At 33.5% G+C, this 22,905-nt stretch overlaps 1 protein-coding gene across 1 annotated transcript in view; it reads right to left on the bottom strand.

Annotated features, from left to right (window-relative positions):
* Positions 1-16,204: 16,204 nt before the first annotated feature.
* Positions 16,205-22,905, bottom strand: part of LOC124631890 (tachykinin-like peptides receptor 86C) — a 53,982-nt gene continuing 47,281 nt past the window's right edge. The window contains exon 10 of the mRNA XM_047166526.1: positions 16,205-16,465. The gene's annotated coding sequence lies outside the window, so the exon portion shown is untranslated. The remainder of the gene's footprint in view (positions 16,466-22,905) is intronic.

Raw genomic sequence — 22,905 nt, forward strand, 5'->3', positions numbered from 1 at the left:
TTCTTAAATGTCCGTGTAATCACAACCTTATTTCACGAACACATGTGCGCAGTGGATTCACATCGACGCGTACATACACCTATTTCTGTTTGCAAACAATTTTAGTAGGAACTCACCACAAGGATCCGTTGACATTCTTGGAATTCCTTTCAAAGTGTCAATGTTCTCACAACGAATTATGTTTCACCATTTTAAAGAGGTTTTCCTTCTAGCGTTTTAAAGAGTGCCCATAAAGAACAAGCTACCTTCATTTTTCTCCGTGTTTTCGCTTACTACCCTCTTTGAAGAGCTCTTTTCAACATTCGAGAACATTCTTGCTTTGGTACTGCCGAATACCCTGGGGCCACACTGACTTTGCTAAAGAAATTTAAGTTTTATGAGATTTTTTCACTTTACTGAAGTTTGTTTGTATTTGCGGAAATTATGGTGGAAATTACTACTTACTTTGTTTATATGTAAAAATATCTTAAGTTTTAATGGTTGTAAAATATTTTCATTTAAAGAAGTCTTAAAATAAATGGCAAAAATTTACAAAAAATTTACAACCGAACACTATAGACAACTTAATAAAAAGAATTTACGTGTGGTCACAAGTTGTTATTCTGTCACTGTTCTCAATCAAAACTGATGAAACCAATAAAATTGACGTGTGTTTATTTATTCACAATATACATATTTACATTAATAAAAATATGTATTTATTTTATTTTATTTTTTTTTTTAAATAAAAAATAAAATTGACTATCTTTTCCAGGACTCGTCACTCTGTTCTCTATGATGTTTACAAATCTTACGACAGCAAATCCAGCCACAGCACATTTAGATGTTAACTTGATATCGCCATTTGCATATTTGCATCTTACTCTGATGAACCACGAATCCTTGGCCCATATATTAAGGAGCATTCCAATTATACTGAGAGGGGAAGAAAAACATAAAAATACATATACAAGTTGTTACAAAAATGCCAGTGAACATTTAGAAGTGAATGTACATTTTATTATAATGGCATATCAAAGAAAAATCAAGTGACTTTCCTATTTTTAAAGGTTGGTGTGTGATGCCGAAACCCGTAGAACCACCTACTAGTTTCGTAGTATTTAAAAAAGGGGTAGTATTTAAATAGTCCCTTTTATGTCAGACCGCAGATATACGTGAGACAGTTCATTTTCTATTGTTTTATAATTAGCGACATAGGAGAAGTTACTAAGGGACTATTCCCTTAACAAGGTTTTTGTAACATCCTCTATAGTAAAGCTGCGTATTTACCGACTAAGAAAACAAAGGCACGTTAGATTTTACGACAGCTTCGCAGTAACATATCCTGGCTTCTGCCCAAGGAACATACATATTTTATTTCCTTGCACCCGTTGCTTCAATATGTTTCAATATAATTGAAGGACATTGGCAGGCAGCTTGTTTTTACCTACTGTAGTTTTTGAAAGACAACAAATACCTTTGTATAATTGTTGTTAGAAACGGTTACAGCTATAATAATATTCAGTGTCGCTAATAATTGTTGGAAACTGTATATTTTTCTTTTAAAGCACTATTAAAAAAAAAAAAAAACATTGTAGATAGGTAGTTTACGTTAATTGTAGGTAACCGAAAAAAACCTGAAATATGCCTTAGAATATAGGCATATTTCATTCAATCTTAATTAAACTGCAAGTTTCAAAATACCACTTATGACGAATTTGTCTTATGCTTAATATTTTATTTTTTCTATGGAAATATTTTGAGAGTTTCTGTTTTATATTTGATAGTGCGATTCTCTCTCAAATTATTTTGCATTATATGTATACATTGTATACTAAACATAGCCTGAATCCGAATAGCATGTCTAATTTTGGACATTAAACTAGCTCTATTGGACCCTTTAACATCAAAAGCTTTTTAATTATTGTGAACTGGGAACAGGGCAGGAGAAAGAAAAAGTTAACAATCAATCAAATGTTAGGAATAGTTATTCAGCAATTCATTTTAAATTCCAAAGCTATCCATATCGTTCATTAAAATATGCGGGCGATTGGATATCATTGAAACCCCGATGCGTATTCAATAGCAAATATTGAAAATATTTTACATGGACTGAATAAACTGTTTTCAAATAAATTGCCCCTTTTAGTTTAAATTATTGTAAAGTAAATAAACATCTTTCTATCGTTCAATTACAAGTTTCTTTTTAATGTGTGCTTTATTCAAAATTAAAATTATGTTTGTAATATTTTTACGTAGGTAGATTCCATTTTCCTCGATAAATATGGATTGGTTCAGTAGAAGTGAAATAATTTTTAATAGGAACCATTTGGTAGCTCCTCCAAACAACAATTTTTCAGCGTTCTGTACCTAAATATTACAAGGACATTTTTAACCAACATAATAGTGTTTGTGTAGGTACTATCATTGTTAAATAGTGACGTATAACATCATTATAACAGATGAGGGCGACCATAGTCAAAACACCCATTAAAATTCTGAAATTCTGATCACAATAAGGAAAGACAACTAGGACGTTTGTTAAATGCTAATTCAAGTAAGAGCACCAAAAACCAAAGGTCAGTAGGCCACAAAAACATTCTCAATTTTCATCAAAAATCCTTGAAAATACTCCTTTACGTGATCAAAATACTCTCTTAAAGTATCCACAGACTGTAGACTAAAAAGTCAGCCGTGTTTTTAAGAAAATCGTGAATTCAATCAAAGTTTTTAATCGGTCTGATAGCGGCCAAATACCTGATCGTTCTTATTTATTTCCATAGTGATTTACGGGTAGTCAGAAGCCAGTAAGTCTGACACCAGTGTAACCAAGGGGTACTAGGTTGCCCGGGTTACTGGGTTGAGGAGGTCAGATAGGCCGTCACTCCTTGTAAAACACTGGCACTCAGCTGCATCCGGTAAGACTGGAAGCCGACCCCAACATAGTAAGGAAAAAGGCTCGGGAGATGATGTCTGATTTAGGAACCCAAACAAACTGTCGGCCAACTAAAAGTTTCTAGTGTGCAGCTACTCTTATACGGTTGTGGCTCAATAAATTAGCTCGATATTAACCTCGCAAATAACGATGGAAGAATTGATAACGGAAAAAATGGAAATATTAAAACCTTGAACGTGATCTGCATAGCTTGAGATGCCAACTGTTGGCTTATTTATTACTGCAGGGAAATATTTCCGATCGAAAACACGGCTTAAGTTGGAGGAAGCAAGTCCCATCTGGGTGCCAATATTTTATTGTTAAATTATTGCGATTTAATATCTTCTGTACTGTGTTCACAACTTTTAAAAATAGATAGTTAAACACATAATTTAAAAGTAAAAGCTGAATTTGTTCTTAATTGCATAATGTTGGGCTGACATTTCATTAAATCCATAACGTGGAATCACTATGGATTGCGAGAGGACTAGGTAGGAAACCGTAGAAGCATACTATTTTCAAAAATATTTTTACCTGTCAATGTCTTACAAACATTTTCAGAACTATGCAAACATAATACTAGCATACATAATAATCTATGTATAATCTTAATAGTCTACGTGATTGCCAAATTATTCCATTCCGATGTAGTCTGACTTTTCAGGATCGTAAAAAACTTGATAAAAAATACGCAGACTGAATAAAGAATGTTTAGGCAAAGTTGTACGCGTTTCCCCAGATACGCGAAGTCAATGACACCCCACTGAAAAATCGTGTACCTACTTCTGATAAGAGAAAATGAATTGTTATTAAGGCTTCAAGATATCGTGTGAATGTATTTTTTACACGTTTTTACTTCTTGTCAATTTAAAATGTCTATGCTGAAGATTCGTTATAACTTCACTTCTATATTAACTTTTTTGATGATTTCATATAACTTCTTATAGATAACCAATTTAACTTTATCTGGTTTTAGCAAAATTCCCAGTAGCTACTATAAGGAGACTAGAATCCTGAAAAGGTGATTTTAGATGTGTGGGTTGCTGTAACCTGTTGAAACTACTTTTAGACATTAAAAGTCTACAAAAGTCTTGTACCAATTGGCATATAGCTCAAACTTTTATATCCGAACTTTATTTCACGGCTCAATTTAAAACTTTTCACATCTGTTGCTTTATGGCACTTTCAACAATGTTGAGACCACGGAGGAAGGACAGATGTTGGATATGCCATAAGACAGGCAGGTCAGGTGCCACCTTGTAGGTCAAATACGTACGGTGGGGGTGACCAAAACGGTCATTTACGAGTGAACTAACGATTCGTTCGGGTTCTTTAAAGGTGAGTGAGTATAGACTTCAACATTTTCTGGAGCATTTCTGTGTAAGGTAACGTTCTAGCGAATGGTAGGTACAATACAGGTTTTGCCTGCATTTGCTGCTCAGTCCCCAAAGCATTTCCATGTAATGTAACGTTCGTGCGAATGCTCGGCGTTATGTTACGGGTAAATGCTCGACGACCGCGCGGACCACGTGCGTCTTTCGTCCCTCTCCTTCCGCGTCACTCCGCAACCGCGCATAGCCCGCACTTGGCTCGACGAAATGTTACACCAATACGCTCGACGAAATGTTACACCAATATGCTCGTTGGTTTGTAACAAACAGGCGAGTGTGGGCGATGTTTTGTTCGTAAAAGGATAATACACTAGAACATGTCATAGAGCGGCTCGTTGTTCTGTAACAAGTAAATGTTGTAGTCTATACACACCTTAAGGGTGCGTCCACATCTGGCGAATGCGCCGCGAATGCGCAGCACGCGAGCAGATCGCGAGCTGTCCGCGAGCTGCGCGCGTGCAGTCACTGCAATAGTTCGGTGCGCCTCTGTAGCGCAACTCACGCAAGGCTCGTATAGAGCGCGCGAGCGGCGTGCGATCTGCGCGCAATCAGTTCTCGCCCTTACAGTTCCGTATATTGGCTCAGTACTATCGAAGATGGCAGACGTCGCGCGCCGCCTGCGCGCCGCTCGCGTGCGGCGCTTAGGTCGCGCGCGAGCTGCGCGCGTGCGGCGCAGAAGCGGCGCACGAACAAAAATGCACGCGCGCAGCTCGCGGACAGCTCGCGATCGGCTCGCGTGCTGCGCATTCGCGGCGCATTCGCCAGATGTGGACGCACCCTAAGACATAATATGTCAACGATTTTTGGTTTGTTCAGTATTGGTTGGTTCTAATCTAAAATAGGCGTGTAAGGGCAGATCTGTTAACGTCCCTCATCCCCTGAACACCCGTATTCTGCTGACGCTACTTTCTTAAGAGATTTTCCTTCAAGTCATCTCTGCTCCTTATTTTGTTCTCCATGGTTGAGACCTCTTTTAACTGGGTACGAGTTCTTCATGAATTGTTTTTTGTTGTTCAACAAATGAGAACAGACATTATTGGCGAGTGAGGAGGTTAACTGCGTACTTTAATGTTTTACGATACCTTTGGGGAAGTTAATGTTCGACATGGTGTTGTAAGAAATAGTTTTAACAGAAATAATAGTAGTAATAGGAAATAATAGTAGAATTATTTACGTCACAATACTTACTTTTTGTAGCAGTTTTTTTTGAAAAATTAATGTTTTTACCTAATTACTTCATCAATTTTGACCTACACCTGTCCGGGTCTACATTATTATATGATTTAATGATCTAATGAATGAAATCTATATTACAGGATAACAGATCTATAAGTACATCTATCTAGTTACTCTTCTTTTAACTATGTTTTTAGATTTTATGTAACTACTGGAAAATTCTGTAGAATATATTCAGGAAAAAAACCTATAAAACTAGAATGCATTAGCGAATAAGCAATCAAGGTCAACAAAGCTTTTGACTACATCTACTATAAAAACTAAAAACCCTACGCAGCAGTGCATAAAAATGCATCAAAAATATTCTCATATTTTCCTCTCATAATGAACTGGAATAGAAAAGATAAAAAGCTCTATGTAATAGAAACCTTCAAAGCGCTGCTCTTCGAACTAACGAAGCCAGTTTGGTAATATAAAATTGCTTCATGCTCTTAGTCTACTTAGTATATTACGTACCACTTTTCCCTCAGTGTTTATTATAATAATATAAGAGCTTCTTATATTATAATATCTGAGGGCACGGCAGTGCCCCAGCCAAGACTCGAGCAAAGCGGGCACGGCCGTACCATCTTTTCTCGAAGCGTTTCGCGGCTATTTCAGCCCCCTGTATCTTCCATGTGAACAAAGCTAGGAGTTTAGGTTTTCGATGACCAAGAGTAAGTATTAGAACAAGCTCAGTCTCAAGATTACAAGACATTTGAATAAATAGTTTACGAGTTATGAGCGATCAAAGTTACACCATTTTGTCACTGACTCACTGACCGATCATCAAAAGTCTAAGGTACTTCTAGCAAACTTAGAACCTTCAAATTTGGCACCAAGATAGGTTATTAGCTACATATAAAGGGAAAATTATAAAAACCTTAAAACTTAATAAAAAAATAGGAAACAAATTTATATTTGCGGTTTTTCAACAACATTGTGTATGAATTTTGACTGCATTGATAACTTTGTTATTTATTTATGTACAAAATGTTACTATTTGTTTTATTGTTACGTAGTGGTATATTGTTATTATGTATTAAATATACAACATATGAATAAAAAAGCTAGGTTTAAATGAAATGAATAATGATAAAATCTTTCATATTAATGCAGTGCGATAAACACTGCATGCTCGCTCGATAGATGGCGTTGTCCTGGTCTAAATCGCGCTATGGTTTCGTTACATAGCTTAGTATAAGTAGTACTTAAAAAAATCAAATAATTTCATGTGATAGCGTTATCTACCTCTGAAATAAATCTCTTTTATAAAAAATATTGTTTACGTGCTACTTTAGGTGTACATATTTAGTTTGTTATATATTGAGTTAGTTGCATGTCAGTTAATTTAATTTGTTATACCTATACTTAGAGAAGAAAGAGACCTACAAAAAATAAATTAGATCCCACCAAAAACATTAAATGTAAAAAAAAGCCAATCCTCTACGCAATTCCTCCACCGTAAAAAGTTTTGAGATCGCATAGAAGCCAAGTCCTGTTCTACTTTATTTGTAATAATAAATCAATATTTTGTGACTATATCAATAGTTTTGTTCACATTACAATAATACTGTCTTGGCCATGAGCACAAGTTAAAAGTCGCTCCTTGTAAGAATGTGTAAATACCATTGAATTGATAAATTCTATATGGCCATGATTTTACGATTGGACTGATTATGGACTTGTTGGAATTTGAGATCACCATGCACTAAACATGCGCCATAGTACATGTGCAGTTCATTGATGTTGGATGATACTGACTGTCGGTAATTTAGTAACAATTGAATAAACTAAAAGTATTTAATTCTGTGATATTAAACTTCATGTTTGACTTTCACCTCTCCAAGATATGCTGTATTATATTTGTAGTTTATTGTGCTCATGGCCAAGTCAATATTATTGTAAGGTGAACGAAACTATTGATATAGTCACAAAATATTGATTTATTATTACAAATAAAGTAGAACAGGACTTGGCTTCTATGCGATCTCAAAACTTTTTACGGTGGAGGAATTGCGTAGAGGATTGGCTTTTTTTTACATTTAATGTTTTTGGTGGGATCAATTGTTTCAGTATCTATACCAATATGGATAGTGCAATGGGTGTTATCTTTTTTTGTGCAGGCATTATTGCAATATGATAAAAGATGTTAGGTTTGTCAATTTAGGAGTTTAGGATTCGATTTTGAAAATCCCTCACCTACAGTTTATCCGTGCGTAAAAAAAAACAGGTTTGATGTTTTTAGGCCAACGAGGAAAGTATTTTACCTATGAATAAAAAACTACATGATCTCCAGGAAACGCTATTTGGATTGGATACGTATAGTGAAAATACTAAAAAGCAAAAAAAAAAACTAATTTTAGGTGCATCGGCCTAGAAGTCGGTGTCTAATGGATGTTACTAAGTTAATTTTGCCACCGACTTCTAGGCCGATGCACCTAAAATTAGTTTTTTTTTGCTTTTTAGTGTTTTGGGAAGTCGGTGAATTTTTTTTGTAAAAAAGTTTTTTATTTACAGCTTTTCAGTGATACGAATACTTGTCACTATCCATATAAGTGGGAAGTTCTCATCAATACAAAGAATATAAGTCCAAATACGAGGTATATTACAAATTCAGTTGTCGAGTTCCCTCGACTTTCTCTGTTCACTGTCTCTGGTCACAAACCTTCACTGTTGAATAGTGCTTTTAGGCGTACACCTGAGTGTCAAGTTTTTACTTTATATATGCCTACAACTTTCGAAGGTTGCCCTCGATTTCTCAGGGTTTCCATCATCAGATCCTGACCTGATGACTATGGGACCAACTGGCAGCTATTCCGAGTCGAACAAAAAAAGAATCACGTAAATCGGTCTATAAACCTCGGAGTAATCGATGTACATACATAGAAAAAAAGAAAAAACATACCGGCCGAATTGAGAACCTCCTCCTTTTTGGGAAGTCGGTTAAAAACACAGAGAAGTAATTAAAAGTCATTGTTTCCATTCTTTATTTTAACCAAAGAAAAACTAAATAACATTTTCTTGTTACTAAAAATGTGTTATTATCCTATTAAACCGTTGTTACGTAAAACAAAAAAATATATCTTTAAAACCCTGAACATGACTACTAGATGAGTTTTAAATTGAAACGAGAAACTACGTTGAGGGTAAAATATATTGAAATCGTATTTCAGAGAGTTCACAGCTGAAAAGATTCCGATTTTTCTTCTTCAAACAGAATGGCAATGCAGTCCGATATTGAAAAATACCTACTTCTTGATTTTCCTAAAGTTGCTGTCGGTCAGAAATCCCGGACAATAGATATAATTTTCATACAACATTTGATTTTGTAAAGTCAATTTATTGAATAATGGATATCTGAGAATCGAGATTTGCAGATTTTGAACTGCATTTAAAAGGATGTTGATTTTATAACTGTCCCTTAGTAAGAAATATTCGTTATGTTCAATTTATGCAATGTTAACAGCGCAATGTGTCCATGTTTTTACAAAATAAATATTTTTACTAAACATATTTTTTTCTTCTGCAAAATAGGTATTTAAGAACCCCGTGGTCCCGAGGGAACTACCTCTACTTACATGATGTATAAGGAAAGGTGTCCTATTTTCAGATAATGGTATTTCTACTTACTGAAACAACTATGTTTATTGTAGGGAATTTACTACAGAGAGAAGGAATGATTGACTTAAGGATTCTAAAGCCAAAAACCCTATTTTAACGGCCAAAACTTATGCAAGGTATTAGGTAACTTTATCAAATCAATGAAAACATTCGACAACTTACTTAACACTTACAAATACACTATTATACCTAAGTAAGTTTCTAATATAAACTTTAAAATAACTTACAACTATTCTAAGTTAACAATAGTACCCTAATGTTTGTTATTTCTTAGTATACCTAATTCTATGCCTTAATCAATGTTCCATGTGAGAGGAGGCCTGTGCCCAGCAGTGGGACGATAAAAAGGCTGTAACAGTAACAGTAATCAATGTTCATTGAATGTGAAATTATAAGACTTGTACTACTTACATCCAGGTTTCAATAGAACTACATCCCACAACCGGACAAAAAATAGGCTTTCTTAAACTGACGAATTTTCAGTTTTCAAAGAGTTTCAAAGAGCTTTCAAAATCAAATCGATCTGGTAGTTTCTGCGATTTGCCCCTTCAAGCAAAAACAGTGAATTTCAGCTTTATAATATGAATACAGATTAGAACGATCTCTTGTTAAAATTAAGTGTAATTTATATTGGACTCAGAATTCGAATAATTCCAAGAACAGATCAAAATTCAAAATTCTGTTTCAAACAAATAAAATGGATCATGCAATATCGGCCATTATTTGAGGTTTTTGGAATTCTTTAAAATGAGCAGAAAATTCTGCTCATTTTCTGCTTTTTTTTCAAGGTATGAACCTTTAAGTACAGTGTTGCTACGAAAATATGAAACATTGACAGTGATATCGTGCCGCTATACAAGTTACTTTCGCATGTTGGCGTTATAACGGGGTTCGAGGTTGTTCGAAGGAGTTAAAGTTCGAAAAAATAAGGGCTTAAGAAAGAACATGGTGGGTTTTAGTCAGTAACAGTCTTCTGTTTCTGTTGAAAAAAGTTGGAGTTAACAATGCCCATAATAACTAAGCTATTTAATATTATTTTCAAAATTAAAATTAAAGTAACTTCTTAATATAATTACTCCGTAGACAGAAATCTCTCCACGCGGAACCATTACTTTCATTCTGTTTCATCCTATTGGATTTCAGGCGCTCTTATACCTACTGAAAAGAAAATTAATAAAGATTTACTTCCGACAATAGATGTTAGAAAAAAAGATTCATTGTACTGCAAAGAGCGTGACAATATCTTCCGAAGTTTTGTATGGGCTTTTCATATATTTTCGAAAACAAGTTTCGACGTCTACAATTGCATTATTGAAGGACTTCAAATGCTTTTGTTATCAGAAATATTGAACTGTTTCTATAGCTTCCGTGAAAAATAAGCCTGTAAATATACTGCCTTTCTGAGAAGTAAACCGTGTATATGAAGTTCATTACTTTCTGGGAACTGACCCAGAAATAAAATACTGCATCACTATAGTTAAAATGAAAATGAATTACGCTTCATAAAAATCCATTCAATCAAAGTGCCTTTTGCAATCAAATATCTGCCAGTATTTTTTTATTTTGAAAAATATATCTATGGAGTCTTGCTGGTTTTTCTTCAAGACCTACTTTTAGAATCGTACTACTTACTTAATGTTTCAAAAGAGCTTCATCAAGCCTATTTGAAACAATAATAAAAAGTGTGATATAGATGGGGTGTTACCTTGAAAGAATGCTGGATATAATGGCAACAAAAAAGCCTAAGTGACGTGGGAAAGACTGCGTCGAGGACCTAAGGAAGACAGGAAAGTTTACCATTTGAAGAAAGGCAGCAAAGCTTCGATGTGTTACTGGTGATTAAGTGACTACTGCAGGAAGATTGTAGAGGAACCCAAGATCCACAAAGGCTTTAAGAGCCAACGGAAGTAAGGAAGTTTATTTATCTGTGACTAGAATGACGTTAAATAAGCTTAAAATACTTACTCTCTGCCAACCCTCTTCAAAGGAAATATGTGTTGATTTTCTAACAGTAATCACCTTTTAATGGGCCACTGGTAATATTGGTCAACCACACTTGACCAAATTGAGGGTATTGTGAAAATAAATAACAACATTTAAGGAATTCGGATTTTAATTGGTCGAAAAATACCATTATCTGACATTAAAGCGAACAATACTTACATTTAGAGTTTCTTAATTTATTTACAAAAATATTTTCAGTAATATTGGCATCGATAGAATATTTCAAATTGAACACTCGTTATACTTGTGCCAAAGAGTAAAAAACGTAATTTAGGTAGCAACAAAAAATCTCAAACTATTAAAATCTTTGAATTTTCTTTATGTTAACACTAGATAAAAAACTTGGCATTGATTCTATTGTTGCCAATATTTTTATTACATAATATTCAAATACAATTAACACCCTCATCAATTAGTAGGCCATAATTATCCAATATTATGAAACTGCAATAATAATGACCAATGGACAAATTTTATGAGGCGTAGTAAATAAACATATATTTTTGATTGTCCTCATCAAAAATTACATCGAAGAAAATAATTTAATTCAAGAGCAATTTAGCATTCCAAAATGTTACAATATTTTTTTTATATTTGTGTTATAAATGTGATAATACATTTTTTTTCATAAAGTGTTCATTCAAGTTATATTAATAATTTGAGCCTTTTTAATATTGTTCATAACGGCTTGGCCACCAAAAACCAGAGGGCTATTATAAAATCTCATAAATATTATATATTTACGATAATATCAACATCCAGTATTCCATATTATATTTTTATATCTATACATATAATAAATCTGTAAAAAAACTGTGTCTGTACATTGAATATATTAAAAAAATAATAATTGGGTGGGGTTTAGAAACAGTAATGGAGCACAAATCCAAAAAAAAAATTCTGTCTGTTTGTCTGTATGTCTGTATGTCTGTATGTCTGTTTGTTTGTACACGCTAATCTTCCGAACTACTGAACGGATTTCAATGATTTTTTCTTTGTTGTATCAGTATTAGGCCTGGTCAACATATAGGCTATAATTTATCTTCGAAACTTGAAGACCTGATGCAGAACTCCAACAGACCAATAAAACTATAAGAGATACAAATATGGTGCCGTGGCAAAAATTGTTTCATTTGATGAGCATTTTCAGCTGAGATTATAAATTTTAAGATCTGGAACACCTGATGTGGAACCCCAAGAGCCCAGCTTCTCTGTACCATATACAGGTATGCCGTTTTAGCAAAAGTTGTTCAATTTGATAAGCACTTTCTATTGACTTATACAAATTGAAGATCTAAAACACCTGATGTGGAACTCCAGGGGCCCAGCTAGACTATAGCATATAGAGGTATGTCGTTTTAGCAAAAGTTGTTCAATCTGATAAGCACTCTCTGTTGACTTATAAAAATTGAAGATGTAAAACACCTAATGTGGAAACCCAGGAGCCCAGCTAGACTATAGCTTATAAAGATATGACGTTTTAGCAAAAGTGGTTCAATCTGATAAGCACTCTCTATTGACGTGTAAACATCGAAGATCTGGAACATCTGATGTGGAACTTCAAGAGCAATACTACACTTGAAATGTATAGAAATGAATGTTATGAAATAGGTATAGTGAATCAAAATATGTAAGTAATTAGTCCGTCTTTTAGATAACCCTAAAATAATGGACACGCATTTTTCTTTTCTCTCTCTCACAAACAAATAATAACGAAGATACAACAACGCTTGAATTTCGTGTTAAGTCACTGCTTAGTACAAATTTTACATACCTAGACGTGGCGTCACGAGCCTCCACTCTCTAACTTTGTTGCGTTTTATCTTCATTATTATTTTGTATATCTCTTCCAGACCTCGGGACTACAGAGTTCCAAATTTTTGGAAGGCAAACGTGGGGTCGAAGCCAACACGCTGAAGCCCTTTTGAGACAACTTTAATGAAATGGTGACACAAAACCGACGATTATCCCTTTATACACTATAGAAATGAACCCAAGGACAATCCCCGGTGGACGTCGTTAAAAAAAGACAATCCCCGGTTCTGTGCTAAACTATTGCTAACTATGGAGGAAAACTACTTGGGCTATTTTGATGGGATGTTAGTGGATGACAATGTATTAGGTACATGTAAAAACGGCAGGTGGAGACTCGCCACCTCACTTACTGTAACCAGTCACTGAATAGCAACAAGAGGGCAATAGGGACATGAGCGGCTGAAGGGTGAGGATACCTCGGCGGACTTTAAACGCGGATTACGCGCTCCCTGTGCTTACCATGAGGCACCTACCCTCCGAGCAGGGCCACTAATCCTGCTCTAGCGACTCCACTCTGGACGGCCAAGCCAAGCCAGAGGCGTGAGACCTACCCCCGTCATGGTTCACTCCGACCGGCCGGAGATGGGGGACAGTATACTCTCCCTGGAGAACTCAGTATATATAGCCCCGCGGGGTCGCTACTCCCCGTCATCAGCCTCAGATGTCTTGCGGTGCCTATATCTCATTATTATTGTCGTTATTATCTCAAGAGCCTTTGTCCCAATTATGTTAGGGTCGACTTCCAGTCACGATGCAACTGAGTACCAGTGTTTTATAAGGAGCGACTGCCTATCTGACCTCCACAACCCGGTTACCCCTTGGTAAGACTTACTGGCTTCTGACTACCCATAACGACTGCCAAGAATGTTCAATGACAGTCGGAACCTACAGTTTAACATCCCCTCCAAATAACGGTCATTGGTATCCAAAATATACGTAGAAAGTACATACGAACTTAGAAAAGTTGCATTGGCAGGCACTTGCCAGACCTGGAATCAAAGACGCACGCTCATACTTGAGAGATTGGTTCTCTACCCACTAAACCACCACGAATTCCACTAAGTCACCACGACTTTGTCATCTATTTAATGTTTTTTTACGAAATAATACCTACGTGTAATATTTTTGCCACACACAACTTAAATGCGGTCTAATTAGAATCACTACTTTTATCCCTATGGTCACGTCTATTGCGACTATTCAGATCTTTGATTTTGCTGACCCCATAGTCGCTGGCATAAGGGACAGGATCCGCGTACGAAGTCGCGGGCAGAAGCTAGTAAATATAATATAATTATATTCATAGATGTTATCAATAAATAAATATTATCCTTATAATAATTGAACATTGAAAAATTTCAATACTGAGCTCATATTTTCTTATTAATAATTTACATTCATAATTTAATAATATGATAAATTGTAACACTATCTAATTAGCTGATATCTTTTTCTATGAAAATGCACATTGAAATAAAAAACATAATTATGAAAGTATTTTGAATTTTTATTTAGGTTTATGAAAGACACCAAGAATTAATGATCTGAAATTTATAAATACCATGTATATAAAATAAAAATTCTATATTATTCTATGAGATAATTTGTAGATGAACCAGTGTATTTAAACGGTGTGAAAGTTACTATAGTTTTATTTATTTTATATAGAATTGAATCTGCATAATATTACATTCCATTACAAACATGAATTTATTTTATTGGTAAGATAGAATTTAAAGAAAACAAAAGAACCTTGGTTAATACTTACCGCAAAGTAAATACTCAAAATAAACAATTTTCTTGGGCAAAAATTTATCAAAACAGACACAGAGGTTTTTTAATTTATGGATGAAAACAATAAACGATATTTGTAGCTTTAATTAAGTATAACTTCACGGTTATGTTAAGAACGACGACATTTCAGATTCACTTTTAATTTAACTTAATACCAATTACATTTATAATTCTGTATGTATGTTTAAGTCTTCATACATTTTAAAACTTACTAGGTACTATCAAAAATAAAATTATAAAATAATGACAACGATATACAGATGACAAAAAATCTTAAACAGATAAAAGACCAATGTATTCCTCCATAGACATTAGTTATTAATGTACTGTACATACTTGCCTATCTACCCAATAATAATTACAAGTGCTGAATGTACACAACAGGTGACATTACACATATACATATTGTATATTATGTATAACTATATCGTTGATCAACATTCGATTCATACTCGATACTGTACAAACACACAAAATCTTATCATTCTATAAGTGTCAACAGATTTCGATATGTTATATCGATGGATTCATATGTATAAACAATGCATTATTCACTGGACATTCGTGTAGGTACTTTTTAAAATCAAATCTTTCAATTAAAATTTTATGTGGTGGATAATTTGAATTTTTGAATGAAATAGACGTTTAAAAGTAAAAACAATATACAGCTTTACTTATAAACGTCAATTAAATATAAGTAATACTTAAGGGCTGTTTAAGAAAAATCTTACTTATAAACGTTGCTTAAGCATGACTTAACTAACATTTAATCACTACTTAAGACAAGTAGTGATTAGTTAAAATGTTGCTTAGAAGGTGATTAGAGATTTTATAAGTAAGGGGGTTAATGTTTGATATAAAACTTTATGCGAGACGTTTAGAGAAAATTAAACATAAAAAATACTTACATAACATAGTTTAAATACCTGCCTCAATATATTGATTTTCACGTCCCTACTATAAACCATACAATGAAAAGTATAGCTTTAAAAAATCTTTGATCGCTTAAAGTAATTTAGTTATATCATTTGAGCTAACAAAATTCATAATAAAAATAACCTGAGACTAGAATCTTGAATCTTAAGATAACAGGAATATTATCCATAGAGGATGAATTTATTTTGTGAATTCAGCAAAATTACCCAATAATTTTCTTGCTGACTGCGAGCTTAAGTTTCTTTGAAAAGAAACTTATGTTTGAAAATAACTTAGTGAATATAAGAGAGTCTAAAATAATGTCTATTTAACAGCATTTTCAGATCTTCACATTAACGGCATTGAATCATTGTTTCTATTAATATTTGTGTTTTTGTCCCTTAAAAAATCATACTTAAACATTTCATATTGAAACAGATCGAAGACTAGAATGTTTCATGATCGTATATCTAGCAAATCATATTTCAGATGGTTTGTATTAAATGGCCATATCAAATAAAAATAAAATCATAATTTTACACTGTTTTCAAATCATTCATAAACTTAGATCACACTAAATCTGCTGTGAGTTTTACTACACGTACTTGTTTAGGTAAAGTCCCGAATTTTTACATACCACGAGGTATTTTCAATACATTATTATATAGTAATATACACGGCACATTAATTAAAAATTATTTACAATATACACTAAAGTACAGTCGACGACACAAGTCACTTCAAAAGTCATTGTTACCGACAAATATTTACACTTTCCTTCCGTGAATGTAGGCTGAAACAAAGAGAACGTATATTATTCACTGCGTGTATAAACATTGTATGGTCCAGGGCCAAAAGTAGCTGAAAAAATCAATATTTTCAAAAGTTCCTACCAACGAAAGGGTCAAGGTTTCTTAACAACAAAACGTCAAAATTTGTTTAACATTCTAAACTTAAAAAACCCGCCAAGTGCAAGTCGGACTCGAGCACGAAGGGTTCCATACCATTATTTAAAATCAGCAAAACATCACGATTCTTGTATGGGAGCCTCCCAAAATATTTATTTCATTTGAGTTTTCAGTATTTGTTTTTATAGCGGCAACAGAAATACATCATCTGTGAAAATTTAAACTCTCTAACTATCACGGTTTATGAGATACAGCCCGGTGATAGACGAACAGACGGACGGACAGACTAGCGAAAACAATGGGGTCCCGTTTTACCCTTTGGGTACAGAACCCTAAAAAAGGAACAAAGTGTTTAGCAGTTCTGAAAGTTCAGTTTTATTCAGCTACTTTTGAAGCTGACTGTACCCAGTAGTTTGAAGTAAACCAACTCCATTGTATTTTAAAATAACACATTGATTGATACTTCGTATGCGATACGTAAACGAAATGTTTTTGGTGGATACCTCTGTCATATAAAAACACAAAATCGAGTTCTGACAAACAGTGATGACAAGCTTGATTCAAAAGCGAAATACCTGTTAAAAGGTGTTAAAAAGTGGGGTGATAAAATGTAGTTTCCTAAATGATGGTTAAAATTGTATGAACGTTATATACTGCATACAGTTAAATTTTACAATTTATATTCAAAAGCAACGCTTAACATTGTAGCCAAACTGCAATATTTTATTGGAACTTTTGGTTTTACGCGGCCTTGCATACTCACATATTAATGAGATAAGACTAAGTTGCATATTATCGTACAAACTGATTTCATTACCAAAATAACTGACTACTACAACTTTCGTAGCACGTAGCACGCGTAGCAATTTTATTCGTAGCACCGTAGCAAGAATATTTTAATACCGATTGAACCTAAAACACTTTTTTAATAGTAATGAGCTTAATAGTAATGGGCTTTGGATTAAAACCTTAATCTTTTTTACAAAAGCTTATAAAGTACATAATTTGTATGCTGTAATGCGTCAGTAGATAGGGGCTGAAAAAAAAAACTTTTTTCAATCAAAAGTCCTTCATTAAACCACATTGAAACAATAGAAACTCGGTTTTGTTTGTGCGTTTCAATTTCAATGGATTTACGAAAAAGTTTGGCTGGCTTATTTTTATGTATTTACAAAGGTGGATCTCAAGAGGTGCAGTAATCAAACAATAGATATTAACATTGCTATTGTTTTTTGTACCTATTGATAAAAAACTTCAAAATGAACTAAGTTATGAAAAACTTCAAAAGTTATTTACATATTTGGAATAAATAAACGAGCAGTAAAATTGAATTTCAATACTTAGAAAGAAATACATAACTTTTATTTTTTTAAGTATTTCAAATATTTATAAAACTGTTTAGACCAATAAAGGTAAATAATACAGCTCATAACCATATTTTTCAGATATCGGTATATTTAAAGTAACTGAATAAAGCAATATTATAAATAATAATAAGAATGAAAGTTTTAATTGAAAAATATATTCTGTAAATATAAAAAAGAAAAATAACTTCAAGTATTTTGTTATATGAAATTAAATAGTTAATGTAACAAGTTGATTAAAGTTCTGAAAGTTGAAAGACCTTTGTAAACTTTCGAGACCTTTGTCCATATAACTGGCAGACTTTGCGGATTCACCCCCACTTTATATCAAGTCATAAAACATCTTAGTTACATTATAATAAACCTTTTTAACACCAACGACTGTGTTTCGGATGGCACGTTAAACTGTAGGAACCGGCTGTCATTGAAAATCATTGGCAGTCGTTACGGGTAGTCATAAGCCAGTAAGTCTGACGCCAGTCTAACCAAGGGGTATTGAGTTGCCTGGGTAACTGGGTTGAGGAGGTCAGTTAGGCAGTCGCTCCTTGTAAAGCGCTGGTAAAGCATAGTTGGGAAAAGGCTAAGTAGATGAACCTTTTTAACAAAAAAAAGACTGCACAATGTATTTACACAAGATTCAATTAATACGCTTCCTCAATGTGGTTTGTAGATTTGTGTAATCTACTTATTAGCCATATAGGTAGTAATTATCTAATTAGCAGACTGATTTATTATTATTCGCGTTTCATACAGCCAATATTATCGGAAAATGTTTTCTTTATCTAAAAATGTGGTTAGAAAATCAGCTTTAAAATAATCATCATTATTTGGCTTATCATAATTTTGGCCGAAATTCTATGTTTGACCAAGTTTTCATAGATTTATCTGTATTCTGCATTCTGCCGATTTTGCAGTTGATTCAAATATTAATGTTGTTTATCAATGCCTTAATGATATTTCGAAAGCCACAACCAAAACAAATAGTGACCTTAATTAAATTCAATACTGCATATTAGTTTTACTAAGTTAGTTTAGTTCACTAACTGGTTTAGCTGTTTAGTTCCAAAACTACTCAACCAAAGTTAATGAAATCGTAGAACTCACGTCTAGGGATTCGTCACTGAATTAATTAAAAAGAAAGTAACACGTACTAGACCTAAAATCTATAATTTTACTGTAATATCATAAAGCTGAGGAGTTTGTTTGTTTGCTTGACCGCGCTAATCTCAGGAAACCCTGGTCCGATTTAAAAAAATCTTTCAGGTTTTTTATCCTGGTTCATGTAGAAGTTCCTACGGAATGCAGGTGAAACTGCTGGCAAAAGCCAGTATTGGATAAAACTCTGTTGCTAAATTTTATGCACTATAAAACCATCCCAAAATGTATATTTTCTTTTAGGGAATTAATTTTTGATTTATTTAAAAAATACTTAAAAGACTAGCGGCTTAGTACTGAAATGTCACTCAATTTTAAGTGCTACTCAAAATAATTCTAACACTGTAACACTAATGCTAAGTACCTATTGACACAGAAAGACTTTTAAGGCGACGAATTGGTAAACAATAATTCCATAACCGGCACGCGCACCTAAGAGGCCAAGAAGGGACGGAGCGTCTGAGCGGGGCGAGGATCACAATACGCGCGCTAGCTTATAACTAAAAGACGTAAGCGACAAAATGGTTTTGTAATTTTATTATTGAGAAATGATAATTTGATAAATATTCCTTCTACAATTTTAAAGAGTAGGTATATACTCAACTACGAAAAAGTTATGAGGCTTAAATCGGTCCCGCTTGCCCATAATATGTGAATCTCTTTTGAAATAGTCATGTTTTGAAAACTAACAAAATAAGGTTTTTATCTTGAATTTTCAGGTAACCAAGTTGTATTTTGATCCGTTTTGTATTTACTGAGAAAAATTGAGATCATTGGCACCAAAATTTCCAATGCGTCCTCTTAAGTAAGACTTGAATTTAAATAATTAGTACATCTGGGCAGAACGAACAGTTCTGCTTATGATTATTTTGAAATAATAGATTAAGTAATTTTAATGTTAAACCATTGATAAAACCTGTAATTTGTTTCGCTAATGATTTAAAATAAATAAAAAAAAAAACTTTAGTATTGTTATTCGAAAAATATTTGGGCAGTGAAAAAATAATTGATATACGGACTAAACAATTGAATGTGACACCCAAAACGCTTTTCAATTATTCTCATTGAAATATTATAATGTCACAGCGATTTCTCTGATTTTAACATTTTGGGTCATTTGAAACAATTTGAAAGGGACGAAGATAAGCTTCTTAGAAAAAAAGAGACATTAAATTCTTACTAGACCATCCATATTCGTAAATCCGTATGTAATCTCTTTGACATTGAGAGATTCTGGGCACATTGGACAATTTTTATTACTAACACGTAACTTTTCGGTGTTATAAGAGTTTAGACTTTACAAAATGATTAATGGATAAGCCAAAAATATACCAAAATATGAACTTAAGAGGCTTGAAAGATTACGCTCAAGTAAGTTAACAACAAAGATTTTTTCCTCACAAACTTGGCATAACTTTACAAAATACTCGAGAGTTTTACTAAGATTTTCGAGCGGAGAAAATATATTTTTATTTTCAAACAAAGGACTATCGGAAGAGGCAATTAGGCGAGTGTCAGATAATAGAATATCGGAGCGACCGCGATAAATTGAAGGCGATTGGAATCTTGACATTTTAGACTTAATAATTTTTGTTTTACAGCCAGTTTCTTCATCAAAAGTTAAAGCCAAAGTTAAAGTCAAAGTAATGTCTAAAGTAAAAGTAAGGTCAAATTCAATTTTTCTATTAGTTTTGCTGTCACTTTAGCCTTGAAAAAACGAATTTGACCGTTACTTTTACTTTAGACATTACTTTAACTTTTGATGAAGAAACTGGCCGTTAATATTGAAAATAACTCGAGTCTGTGTATCGCGCTTTCATACCAAAAGCTAATGAACCGATTTTATTTGTATGTTTCCCAGAAAAACTTAGGTTAAACATAGGCTACTTTTTCCCGGTCTTGGAAATAAATTTTAGATGAGTTTCAGATAAAAAATAACTATGTGTTATTTGTAAGTACCTAATGATATTATTTCACAACTTAATACCACAGAACTAAGTACTACGAGTTTTCAAAAATACTTTCAAAGTCTCATTGTTAAAAAGACAATGAAAACTATTTTCATTAGGTACATTTCAGTTCGACTACAAAGTTCGACAGTGTTCTCCCTGAACAATTTTATTACCGTCGCAATTTTGTCGAGTTCACCCCCATCATAGTTTTATATAGTTCCGATTGAAATTTTATATTTCTATCCTATTTGAGATAGGTGGAGCCAATCATAAAGATAGTTACAAAGTTAAGAACTAATATAGAGAATATTTGCTTTCTATTATTTTACAAAGCAAATTGTAGGTATTTTGTTTCTGTTTTGTTTAGATTGTTTAAAAAACTGATAAAATACTATCTATTTCCCACGGCTTGAAGGCCACCAGGATAAGAAGAACACCATGACCTTCCTCAATTTTTTTTCAAATCGGTTTAAGATATCCTAAGTTTAACGTTTTCGCACAAACTTTTATAATGTAGTCTAATATTTTTTTTTTTTTGTTATTTTTGAAAGTTACTAATTGCATAACGATATTTTGCGATTATTTGAAGCGTAGTGTTGCTTAGTTGTTATTTTTTGGGATAACGTAAGTAAATACACAAGCCTTCAATTTGTGTCAAAACTTATGGAATCAAGAATAACAACAAATAATAATAATATAATGTTTCTCTACCACGACATCCATCCTCCGAGCCTTTTTCCCAACTATGTTGGGGTCGGCTTCCAGTCTAACCGGATGTACCTGAGTACCTGTGCTTTACAAGGAGCGACTGCGCTATCTGACCTCCTCAACCCAGTTTGTTCTTTCTGTTTCTGTACCACCAGTTGGTTTTAAATCAAGATTTAAAATTAAAATTACTTTTATTAAATGCCTGGAGCTTCTAACAACATATTTCATTCACTAAACAAAAAATATATGAATAAGATATCGTAAAACTGCTTGAAACGAAAAATTTCCGGAGTTAGATTGAATTGCTTGAACGTAGGAAATTAAACTTAAAGAAATAGAGGTTCTACTGTTGATGGCAGGTCTGTACAATTTATTCATACTACCTGCGACTTTCAGAGCTAGAAAACTTACGTACTTATTGCCATTGAAAGATATCTTTGAAAGATATTTTATATTTAGTAGCTTGATTATTCATGCGGTAGGTATATCAATACTCAATACTTTGAAGTCAATACAAAAATGGCACCAATTAAGTATGGGTAGGTTTTTAACCTAAGATTAACTAGCTCTTTGAAAAAGCTCTTCAGCTTTATGATATTATTTGCAGGTTTATTTATTTATTTTATTTGCTCAATAAACAAGAACGGCCACAGATCAATAACACTTAGGACACGACTACCACGCTGGTAGAAGAGATTTTTTACATCGGCAAAATACCTCAATATAAATGTACCGCTCATTTGATATGTCATACCGCATAAGTATGTGCCTAGTTACCATACTAACAACGATGTTATTTGGCTAGACCCAAACCCTAAAACAAACACAGTAATTACACGTTTTCCGTACAAATAATAATTATGTATGTATGTCAGTTGGGAATGCGTCGGTTTTGAAACTTTTTGATACCAAGCTGCAATATTAAACGTGACCTAAAAACGTCCAATAGCCGTCCACAACTAGTTTTAATGCTATAAGATGCGTAAGTTAGCTTTTACTACAGTTTCAATTACATTCGGAGATAATAAGATTTTTTTTCAATAAAGTCTATGACCGGCCAATATAATAAGGCAAAATGTCATTGGTGTTCAGCCGTGTAACATATAGAAATGTTTCTGTTGATCTACTGGCTCTAGCAAACAGTCA

Source organism: Helicoverpa zea, chromosome 7 (assembly GCF_022581195.2).
Source record: "Helicoverpa zea isolate HzStark_Cry1AcR chromosome 7, ilHelZeax1.1, whole genome shotgun sequence".
NCBI lineage: Eukaryota > Metazoa > Arthropoda > Insecta > Lepidoptera > Noctuidae > Helicoverpa > Helicoverpa zea.